The following is a 12,088-nucleotide window of genomic DNA, read 5'->3' as shown; positions in this document are numbered from 1 at the left end:
ATAAGATTTGCTTATATGTAAATGTGGACCTTTCTTCATGCACAGGGGAAACTCTGTGCCTAGGCCAATCTGGCTGGTAAGAAAAGAAAGCACCTGCTTTTGTTCCCCTCTTAGTTCTGGGGTTTATGCTTACTTAACACACAAATGTTCGTGATTCACATGTTCCTTTATGTAGAACATAACATTACAGGACAAACCTGTTCGTGGCTGCCTCCCATCACATTTTCACAAGATGGAATGCCCCCCAGATTATATTTTTGCTAAATATTTTGCTATAATTAAAATAGTGGTATTTACTAGTTCCTGCTGCAGGTAATATTGACATACACTTGGTTTTATTAGGGCAGGAAATAACTTCAGAAGTACATCAGAAGCCACCAATGTAGCTGCTATCTAATACTGACTTTTCAGTTCTCATACGTATATTTAGGTCCTTAGTCCTTGGTGTGGTCTAAGCCCAGCCATAAATCAGAACCATGTAGCCTCACTCTCACTCCCCCACTCTCCCCCCAGCTCCATGAGGGATGGGGAGGAGAATCGAAAGAATGTAACTCCCATGGGCTGTGATAAGACCAGTACAGTAACTAAGGTATAACACAAATCACTACTGCTACCACCAATAATAATAATAATGATAAGAGAAATAACAAGGGAAGAGAATACAACCGTTCACCAACAGCTGACCAATACTTCACCTGACCCAGCAGTGATCTAGCCCTTCTGGGTAATTCCCCCCAGTTTTACATCCTGGGCATGATGTGCTGTGGTATGGAATACTTCTTTGGCTAGCTTGGGTCAGGTGTCCTATCTCTGCTTCCTCCCAGCTTCTCCTCCTCCCTGGCAGAGCATGAGACTCAGAAAGTCCTTGGTCATACTACACATTACTTAGCAACAACTAAAACACTGGCGTTATCAGTGCTGTTCCCAGGCTGAAAGTCAAAAACACAGCACTGCACCAGCTACTAAGAAGGAGAAAAATGACTGCTACTGCTGAACCCAGGACAGTATCCACCCCTTATTCCATCCATTCACGTCATGCTCAGATCCCACATTTTCAATATACAATCACTCTTTTATATATATATATATATATATATATATATATATATATATATACATCCACACAGAGAGAGAGAGAAAGATCATTCCTCTGTGCATGGACCAATCCCTATAAAGCTGCTGAGTCCATTCGGTCCATGATGTCAGGCTCCATCTCTTGTAACAGTCTTTCAGAGCAGGAGAGGCTGTGTGCAGTGTTCACACTCATGAATAACCTGGGCAATAGTGTCCATTGTTAAGTCCACCCCTCGATCATGAGTCTGTCTCTATGTTGCATTTTTGCTCTGATGGCCTGAAGTGTCATGGGCCCACCAGGCTCAAAATAATTCACCCTCCCCTTCAGCAGTTTCTGCAACTTGTCACTGGGGACTCCATACAGCTGCCTTCCATCTCCAACTCTTCTAAAGCACTGGAGGGGCCCAGTGGACTAGATACTTGCCCATACTGTCCCACACACCCTGCCCCTCATGACTGTCCAGCCTTGGGGAAAATCTCTTGGTCCTCCTATATCGCTGTCTAACCCTAGACAAGACCCAAATCTGACCCCGCTTAACTTTCGAGATCAGATGAAATGGCTGTGGATAAAACATAGTCTGTAAGTGCACCAACATGCTGATCCCCATCACAATCAAGAGTCTCAAGAGTACCCAAAGGGCATTCAAAGCCTTCAGAACTCTCAAATGATGCTGCTGTACTTGTCACTGGGGCTGGTGTAGCTGCTGTGCTTGGAGCTGGAGTAGCTGCGCTGTCTGCTGCGGTTGGAGTTTGAGTAGCTGCTGTACTTGTTGCAGAGGTGTGTGGGAATGTCTCCCTCATAGGCTGACCACCCGAGGAGGGGAAAAAAGATGTGCAACTGCTATACACTTCTATTATATACCTCCCAAAGTATAGAGGTGGTGACCACACTGGGAACATAAGCCAGATCAGTTTCATAATCAATGATTCTATTGTATTACAAATCATTACCATCAAGTACAGTGAAACAAGAACCTTAGCCCAAGCCCCCCATCCGATAAATACTAAGACAGCAAATCCTGGCTGTAAGTAAGGTACGACATGCTGAAACTGTGAGAGCAGTGAGAGCCAGTAAATCAGCATTGAGTGACTATTAATCTGAAACAATGAATGCTTATCACAAATACTATTAGACGCACTCCAGATCTGTCATTATCTCAACCCTTTGTGCCCCACGTTGGGCGCCAAAAAGAACTGTCATGGTTTAAGTCCAGCCGTAAATCAGAACCACATAGTCTCACTCTCACTCCCCACCTTCCTCCCCAGCTCCCAGAGGGATGGGGAGGAGAACTGAAAGAATGTAACTCTCACCGGATGTGATAAGAACAGTCCAGTAGCTAAGTTACACAAATCACTACTGCTGCCACTAATTATAATGATGATAAGGGAAATAACAAGGGAAGAGAATACAACTGCTCACTACCCACTGACCGATACCTGTTGTGGTTTAAACCCAGTCAGGTAACTTGTTCACTCACTCCCCCCTTTCTTTCCCTCCCCCTACACCCAGAGGGACGGAGAGGAGAATCGAAAAGAATGCAACTCCCACGGGTTGAGATAAGAACAGTTTAGTAACTAAGGTATAACACAAATCACTACTGCTACCACCAATAATAACAATGATAAAGGAAATAACAAGGGAAGAGAATACAACATCTCACCACCAGCCAACCGATAACTAACCCCCCCCAGCCCAACCAAGCTCTGACCAATACCTCCTCCAACCCTGCCATCTACCAGCCCTTCCAGCTAACTCCCAGTTACATCCTGGGCATGACGTGCTGTGGTATGGAATACTTCTTTGGCTAGCTTGGGTCAGGTGTCCTATCTCTGCTTCCTCCCAGCTTCTCCTCCTCCCTGGCAGAGCATGAGATTCAGAAAGTCCTTGGTCATACTACACATTACTTAGCAACAACTAAAAACATTGGCATTATCAGTGCTGTTCCCAGGCTGAAAGTCAAAAACACAGCACTGCACCAGCTACTAAGAAGGAGAAAAAATAACTGCTACTGCTGAACCCAGGACAGTCCTAAACTCTTAAGTATTTATCTTCTCAGTAAAGGCAAAGAACAGAAATAGGTGTCTTCTGAAGCCTCCAGAGGGAGATCCTATTCACGTAAGTCAAGCACCTTGCGTATTCTAGATCCTTCACTGGAAGTATTTGTACCTTAACTCCTAAATATATTTTTAAATGTTCAATTTCTGTATTAACTACTTCTTTGAAAGAGTGCTCCATTAGAGACATAAAATGTAGGCACAAATTAAATGTCCAGTTTTGATGGATTTGCGTCCCTGTATCTGCATGAATAATCTGAAAGTCGAAGTGCCCACAGATGTTCTGTTAGCATAACCAGAGTGATTCCAGAACTTTCAGGTTAATCAAATATTGATGTGTAATTAGCAAGCACACTGATTTGGATGTTAATCTCAGAAATGGCATCAATCAGCAAATCCAACCATCTAATCAATATGCATTTTTCTGAAACCCTGCTCATTTGTGCTTTATCCTCAAGTTCTAATAAAGTAATAACAAATCTTTTGTGGATATAAAGCCTATAAATACATTTAATCTGAAGGTTATACCAGAATACGTTGAATTTTTACTGTCTTTCAGAGTGAAAATATTTGTCTGTGCAGAATGCCAGTTTACTCTTGAATTGGTTAGAAATGCCTTGGCATTACTGCCAGTAACACCAGCTTTACAATGACAATAGAGCAATTTTAAGCCTCTCTTTTTGATAAAGCTTTTCATTTTCAGGGTAAGGCTTAGAGTTTTTTTTTAATATGACATTTTATCAGTGCTATATAGCACACAGTATTATATCACCAACAAAAGGAATAGAAAGTCAACGTGGGATACATGGCATGTACAATGTAAGCAATACAGCCCTCAGGTTGTGCTATAGTGTACATGTATCCAGATGCTGCTTTAAGAAATCTTGTAGCTAAAAAAGGCAGTCTTCAAGTTACACAGTTGCCTCTTTTGGTGCTATTCACATCTATTTTATGTGTTTACGTTAGGTGTGAAATGTGTGGGAAATTTTAGGCATTTAATGAAGTAATATGCGCCCACCTTCTTCTGCAGCCAGGGGAGAAAGGTTTTAGATACAGATTACCATTAGATCAACTCAAATCTCTCCCTAGGATTCCTCAAAAATGAGGAAACTCATGTTTCTATTTTGCCTTTATAGAGATTGATCTCTTCAGAGGAAGAGTTATGCTGGTGGATATTGGTATTTATGTTGAATAGCTCCCCCTTGGACTTAATCCTATGGCAAATTTAGGACTCTCTAATCTTTTTAATGTATCTGGGAATGAATGAAGAGAATATAAAGAACCTTCCTAAACCATGGAGTCCATGGAGAATCAGAGCAGCTATAAGTCCTCCTCCTTTTACTTTCTTCAAAGAGAAGATAGGGTTGGCATTCTGTGCCAGGAAGGGGGATATGATTCCCCCAAAGCAGAACTTGGTGTCCAGCCATGAAGCAATAAATCCAGTAATCAACAAATTCATTCATCAAGCAGAGATCATACTGAGCACAAGTGCAGTTGTTTCACAATCTGTATGTGTCTATGCAACCCTCTTGCCTACAATCAAGGAAACCAAAGTACCAAACACAAGACACACAAAGCACCATTACACAGTGAAGAGAGAAACAGGTAATTTCAAATATTTAAATAGAAATAAAACAAAGAATGGTTTCACTTGGACAGCCAAGTCTTATGAATAGGAATTTGTGATTTCTGCATGCAGTAGCCAATGGTTTCACAGCACCCTCATTTCTGAGTCGCAATAGCAGTCATTTCAAATCTGCTCCTGTCAAGCTGAAATTGCTCACACTATTGGGGACTGCTGTAGTCTTTCACTTGATTTTATTGATTCTTATTGTTACTGAAAATTTGCAAGTCTTCACCACGTTCTCTCAGACTGCGAGATACAAGCCCAGTCTTGGGAAACAGATAAACAGACACCTCACTTGGCTCCAAATCTCATTTGACTAAGAGAAAAGTGAAGAATTTAAGTTCAGTCTGACCTGAGATTTGGGAGGGATGGAGAGGAATAAAGAGCAACCTTCTCAATAGAAACAAATTGAAAACCACGGTTTTATCATTACACATTTCCTTTGGATTTAAAAAGTTTTGTTATGAATACTTAAAAAAATAAAAAAAAAAGAAATAAATAAAAAAAAAGAAATAAAAGAGATGGCCAGGAAGCATCCTATTTTATTGAAAAGGAGAGTAAAGAAATTCACTGCAGAACTGCAGGTTCAGTTCCTTTGAATGAGGAGATTGAAATCCACTGCCTCTGTGTAACTCCACAAGTGTTCAGAGCAGAGTGGGAAGCTTCAGCTGCAGCAATATCAATTGGCAAAGGGAATGGAACTCCAAAAAATCTTTTTCTCATGTTTGTAGTGAAAGGCAACGTCATGGGGTCATTATCTTTTGTTCATTGTCAGTGAGTATTTTTTATTTTTATACTAAGGAGTACTTCAGAGAGACCTGTTTTGCTCTGCCTCACAGCCTGATGAAGGGAGGAGTCTGTCTCAGAATTTCATAGGGATTTTCTATCATCTACTTTGCTCAAACCAAGGTTTCCAAGTGCAGGAACAGTGCTCTAACTACCAGGCAAGAGGTAGAGCTGTCACATCTTCTCCTTAATGAGTATTCAAAATGCTGTGTCCAGCGCTTCCAGAAAAATAAACAGTCATGGAATGTTATTATAATAATGTCATGAATGTATTTACATGCCAATGTATATATTCAGATGGTGTCTATCCTATGGAAAAAAGGCACGAACCCACAGTTGCTGCCACTTGGCTGTAAGGACTTTTGCATTAACTGTTATCTTTTTTTCTCATTGATATGCTAATCACCCAGTTTAGAGCACTGAGCATCATGCTGAGCAGTGAAAGTAATATGATTCTTCTAGGTGGTATGTTTTTAGCCTTATCTATTAGCTTAATAAAGCCCCTCTTTGTGTATAGCTATGATGGATGAAAAAATATTAAAAGTCTTTGTCTGGATCCTGGCATTTCATTTTTCTGATTACTATGGGGAGTTGAGGGGGGGCAGCTTACATGAATGATAGGTAAATGCAATTAAGTAGCTGCTAAAACTTGCACCAAATCCTTTTTCACAAGTACAGAATGTTCCCAAGCAAAATCAAGAAGGAAGCTGTTCATACATTGCGCTAGTAGGACACGCAACAGGATAACAAGTCGCACCTCAGCTCAGCTCCCTTCATTGCTGTTTTCCAGCATCAACCATACAACATAACTAAGAAAAAGAGCCCTTTCTGGCATGTCTACATGTCATGCTTCAGGGAGTTCCCAGCAACCCAAAGACCTCAGCTCATAGCTGCTGCTTTTGTTTTTTCCAGTTTTCATTTTTATTCATTTCCAGGGCTTTACAAGACTCATACATTTTTTTTTTCAGCAGCTGAACTACTGTAAATGTTATGAAGAGTTTAATAACAGAGGCTGCTAGGAAAGTATAAAGCATTCTCTCAGAAAACACCAAGCATCATATATTACAGACTGCCAGTGTTGTCATCTATAACATAGATCAAGTGCTCAGGATGACAAAAGCTGGACTCATTGGACCTTCCTGAATATGCTGCACTGTGACAGAATGACAAATTATTCTCTGACATTAAATAGCAAGAAAGAAATCCAAAATATCTCACATGAGGTCATATCCTGAATTTTCTTTTTTGGTGTGTGATTTTTCTCTCTCAAATTTACAACTACAGTTTAAAAGAAGGAAGAGAAGAAATAAAAAGTAGGAAAGGAAGCCTGAACAGTGACATCTGAGGTTTTGATTTCTTTTTAAGGAATCCATTTTCACCAAAGATCAAAATGAGAGTGTTCACTTATTTCTCCCTTTCTAGATGCAGTACTCTAAGCAGACCTCTGATGCTGAGGGCATATCATTAGTTCATGGTAAATAGCATTGAAGTGTTGAGGAATTTAGGCTCAAAGCTTTGACTCCTGAAACACTTGCACTTCTGTTTACACTTTCTTTCATATTTCACCCTTTAAAACATTCATTTCCCCATCCTGATTTTAAAGACATTCAGTGCTGTTTCCTTGAGTTCTTTTGGCGACCCAGTTATCCTGAGATGCACGTAAATTGCACTAAAATCAGTGGACCTCTCCACTGTCTTTGAACTGTAAACTTTTATACTTAACTTGTGGATGGTGAAACATAATTGTTAACTAATAGCCCATAGTTATGTTTTGGGTTTATCAGCTCTTTGCGGCTGTCATTAAGGAAGCTTGTTTCTTTTAGGACATAGTCCCAGTAGAGGACCTTTAAGGCTCTTTCCCTAAGCAGAGTATCAGTAGTTTCATTGCACTTCACATCTGTCGTGGTTTAAACCCAGTCAGCCACACACAACGCTACACCAGCTACTAAGAAGGAGAAGAATTGACTGCTACTGCTAAACCCAGGACAACATCCTATATGTATAGATTCATACCAACAAAATTGTTTATGCAGCTACTGCACTGAGTTCATTGAACACTGACCATAAAGATATTTTCCAGGGAATCCAGCAGAAAGTTACACGCTATCGATGCTAGGTTATGTTTTGGCTGGGCTGAAAAAGAAATAAAGGCTTCAATCTGAAGAAGCAAACCTAAGAACTCCAGGGTTTTGGTGCAGAAGATATGCATTGATCTTTTAAAACTGTGCTGCTTTACACAATCCTATATCCACTTCATCTTTAAAATCACTGTTCAAATTGAAGAAGTGCTGGAAATTACAGCTGAGAGGGTGAAGAAAGAGGCATTCAGCATTTTTAAACATATGTGTTAATCACAAGTCAAAAAAAGGTCTGAGAATTGGTGGCTGCTCGAGGAAGATGATGAGATAGGGAGTAAAGTGTCTGTTTTCTAAATATCTGCTTCATGAAAGCTCAGAAGAACTACTCGAAGTGCAAATGTACAGCTGGCATGTGGAAAAAAGAAGATAAATGGGTATTTTTCTACACTAACACTGAATAAGCCCACTCATTCTTCTGACACAGTGGGAGAGTGCAAAACACTCAGAAGCAGGGTGGACGTGTAAATTTGAACTTGCATTAAAAGAGAAGTCATCATTACGTTTTCCTTATGTTGCCTAATTAACACAATATAAAAGCAAAAAAAAACATCAAATGGACCTGACAATGCTTTGAAGTATCTTATTATTCACAGTGATTTGTTTATGACTATTTATTTCTCATGTACTAATTTAGACTAGGGATGCACTGATGAGGTTGCTTTATTTCTTCATTTTCTGTACATTAGTGTTGAATGTGCAATGCTACCGGATTTGCATATCCCACATGCCCTTGGTCATCGTGCTTGTAGTAAGCGTGGTTAAAGCCCTTCTGAAATCTTCGCTCAGGAAGCCAAGCCATCAATCCTGAAATGCTACAGCTGGGTGCAATTCTGAGCAGCTTAGTTGGATGAATAAAGTTGGGCATGTTGAAAGGCAAACCTAGTTCTGTATCTCTTCCTTAATGTGCATATCTCATTAGTCAGAAAGAATTATTCAGAATCAATTAACCAGTGGAATTTTCCTTATATGGTCTGCTTATGCTAATTTATGACAATAGACAGATGCTGTAATTCAGACAAAAAAAGACTGGTTCCAGGCCAAGGAACGTATGTAGCATACAGGTGAGAACACAGCAAAGGATTTAGTTATAATATAGTTATTAAATATAAGATTTAACATTTATTAAACATAAATAATAATCATTATTTCTTACTCTTTCAGTAAAGAAAGCATTTCTTAAGTGTAAAAATTACTTCTGAATAAATTAGAGGGACAGATTTGAAGTATTTACAAATTGAGGAGCTTGCACAAAGCTGGGAGCAGGAAAAATATATCCTTTATAATTCTAAGAGAAAAAAGATTGTTTCTGGTTTATCTACAGATTTCAATAACCTTTTCCCTAGGATTCCTAGGATTTTTCCAGGCATTCAACATGGAGCAGGAGAATCAAAAGCTGGGGACTTATACTTGGCTTTCCAGATTGTCCCTGAGCCCATCTCTTCACTCTCCCAGCCTGCTTCCCACCATGCTTTTCTTGCCAAGGCTGTAAGCTGTCTGGGAGAACAGCAAACTCATGACCTCCCTACAATGCCGAGTACGTTCACATTGGGGTACTTGTACACAACTAGAATACAAATAACAATGTACCTTTCTCCTCAGCCAGGAGGTTCTTATCATGAGGCATTATATTAAAAACTGAAAGCCTTTGCCAGAAGTTCCTTCACATCATTTTTTCTTATTCCTGAATTAAACTGGATGTGAGTAATAGATTTCATTTTAAGTTACTAAACAGAAATGTTATTTGTGCAGTATTTCATGAGCATGTATTACCAGTAAGTGAAACAGTGAAGCTAAATATGTCGAGAGAAGGGGTGTTTATAAAAGAAATACAGCTGTACTGGCTGTCCAGCTGCAGTAGGAAATGAAATTTCATCTATCATCTGCACAAAAGGAGGCAAAATCTACCTACCATTATATTCCCCTGAAAGCACGAGTCACAGACCTATTCAGATCAAAATATGGATGTCAGATGGTTAGCCCTCAGGCTGTCTGGCAACCTGCTTGCTGCTCAGAAAGAGGTAACAGCTGCTTTGTATAAGACTAATAAGTATGATAGAAAAGCTCACACTGGCATGCACAGCTGCACACCTGAAGAAAATAGGCAGGGCAGGATGTATCTGAACCTCAGGAAACAAGTAAATCCTGGTAGTGGGCTTGGAAGCAAGCAAAGTGCTGGGTAGTCCTCATTTATGGAGAATTCAAGGAAGATTCAGTTCTTTTGTTCATTTTAGTAAGGCTATGTTTTTTATTTATTTAGCTTTAAACCCTTTTGAAAATGTAAATCTTTAATACTGTTTTACACTGTCTGCATTATATTTGTGTTGTTATACTGGGGGTTTTAAAATGAGTTAATGGGATTCAGTTGCTGTCTTTGATAATCCCACTCTGTTCTGTAGGCAGCTGGTTCTGGGGAGCTATGTAAAGAGGGCCATGGAGCAGAAATTCACCAAGATGCTGCAGGAACATCAGCATCAAAAACCTTCAACTACTGGAAGTGGAAGGTCAGAAGATGGACCAAAAGTTCCTTATTACTCTAGAACGGAGACTTCATGGTTTTCTTTTGAAGTACTGAAAATGAAAGGGTTTGGTGCAGTTTTCCTCCTTGAAAAACAAAAGGCGGAGGGAGATGAGAGGGGGTGCAGATAATTGCAGTTACTGAATCAATCTGAAAACAGTATCTGTGGATGTACAGATGAGTGGAACAGGAGCAAATGTAACCTGTGGCAAATATGTTGGCTTGTTTTCAAATAAAACCACAATTGTGGGAGCACTAAGAAGGTTTCAAAACTGTGCACTGATCTTACATTAACTGCATTAAAACATGACTGAAAGAAAAAAACAAGTAGATCTGAGATTGGAAATAAACAAAAGCAAGCTTTGATTTATTTTTGAATTCAAAAAGCTTTTCATTATGACACTTTTATAACAGAAGAAGGTTTAAAACCAAAATTTTTCACTCCCTGACAAATATAATGTTTTGTTTAAGCTAAAATGGCTTTTTTTTTTTTTTTAGAAAACTGTTGATTCCCCAGGAAGCTAAAGTGAGTCTTGGCTTAGCCTCAAAAGGTGCTTTGTTTTTCCAATGTTCAAAACTTTTAGGGAAAAAAGAATCCTTTATTCACACAGATGTAGCGAGGCAGAGTGGGAGAAGTGGGTAGCTGATGAGAGGAAATGTACTGAAGTCTTTCCCAAGAGATGGCGCAGCCGATGCGCTTCAAGGTCTATTATGCCATAGCTGTTTCCTTTGTCCTTCCTTGCAAAATGAAATATGCTCCTTCCACATCTTTTTGCTCACCCTGCACACAACCTAAACATGAGGAAGTCATAACAGACCCTTGTAAACTAAGCGCTACATATCTTAGGCCAACCTTGACAGAAGCCTTCAGATGTATTTAGCTACAGCTTTAACAAGAAGGAAAGTTGGAAGTTTGTAATTCAACAGTCTGAAGTAAAATGAAGAAATACCAGACCCTCATTAAAAAGGTTAGTTATTCTCACTCCTTTAGAAACCCAGATATAACAACTGCATCTGGCACAACAGCACCTCTGCTTAGGTGCTAGTAAGACACCCAGAGAAGCTTTCTTGATTTGAGGAAAACCTTGGGAATAGAGATCAGGTTCAAAATATAAGACTCAGTGCCAGATGCAAAGATTTAACTTGTCATTTTCTTTTCCATGACTTTCCTTGATTTCTATAATTGATGTCAGATCTCTCAGTAAAATTTAAATCAGCATAAAGAGTGGTTTCACACCTGGGATGACATATCTAGAAATAAAAGTTTTAACATTCAAGTAGTCTACTGCAGGCTTCCCCTCTGACCTCTGGGGATTTGAAACTCTCCCTTCAGCTTCTAGCCTTTAAGGCAGACACAGTATTGTATTTTCCACCTTGCCTGCCTGGGTTTGGAAGTTGCTTGTAGCAGACAGTATTACAGAAAGTTTCACATCATCTGTTCCAGAGGGCTCATAGAATCATAGAATCATTAGGGTTGGAAAGGACCTTAAGATCATCTAGTTCCAACCCCCCTGCCACGGGCAGGGACACCTTACACTAAATCATATCAACCAAGGCCTCATCCAACCTGGTCTTGAACACTGCCAGGGATGGAGCATTCCCAGCCTCCCTGGGCAACCTATTCCAGTGCCTCACCACCCTAACAGGAAAGAATTTCCTTCTTATATCAACTGCCACTAAAAAATGTAACATCAAATGCCTTGTTCAGGCCCAAACCAGGGCTTAAGCAACTTGAAAACGTGTACGTCTGAGTGTTTAAATAAAAGCAAACCTTTAAATCTTGACAGTTCACCCACATCTGACAGAATATACAGAAATGTTTAAAACAATTTTCTAGATTCAGGTTATAAAAAGATATTCAGTGTAATTGTGTCAAAATCTCGTAGAAATAGG

At 39.7% G+C, this 12,088-nt stretch overlaps 1 long non-coding RNA gene across 1 annotated transcript; it reads left to right on the top strand.

Annotated features, from left to right (window-relative positions):
• The first annotated feature begins 9,866 nt into the window (after positions 1–9,866).
• Positions 9,867–10,663, top strand: LOC130606311 (uncharacterized). Its single transcript, XR_008973946.1, has 2 exons — positions 9,867–9,910; positions 10,077–10,663. It is a non-coding gene; the product is annotated as an uncharacterized LOC130606311 (long non-coding RNA).
• Positions 10,664–12,088: the final 1,425 nt, after the last annotated feature.

Source organism: Pezoporus wallicus, unplaced genomic scaffold, assembly GCF_028554395.1.
Source record: "Pezoporus wallicus isolate ANWC-B61680 ecotype Strahan unplaced genomic scaffold, APGP_CSIRO_Pwel_v1 contig_3058, whole genome shotgun sequence".
Lineage (NCBI taxonomy): Eukaryota > Metazoa > Chordata > Aves > Psittaciformes > Psittacidae > Pezoporus > Pezoporus wallicus.
Note: the sequence above shows the minus strand (reverse complement) of the source record. Positions and strands in the feature narration are given on the sequence as shown.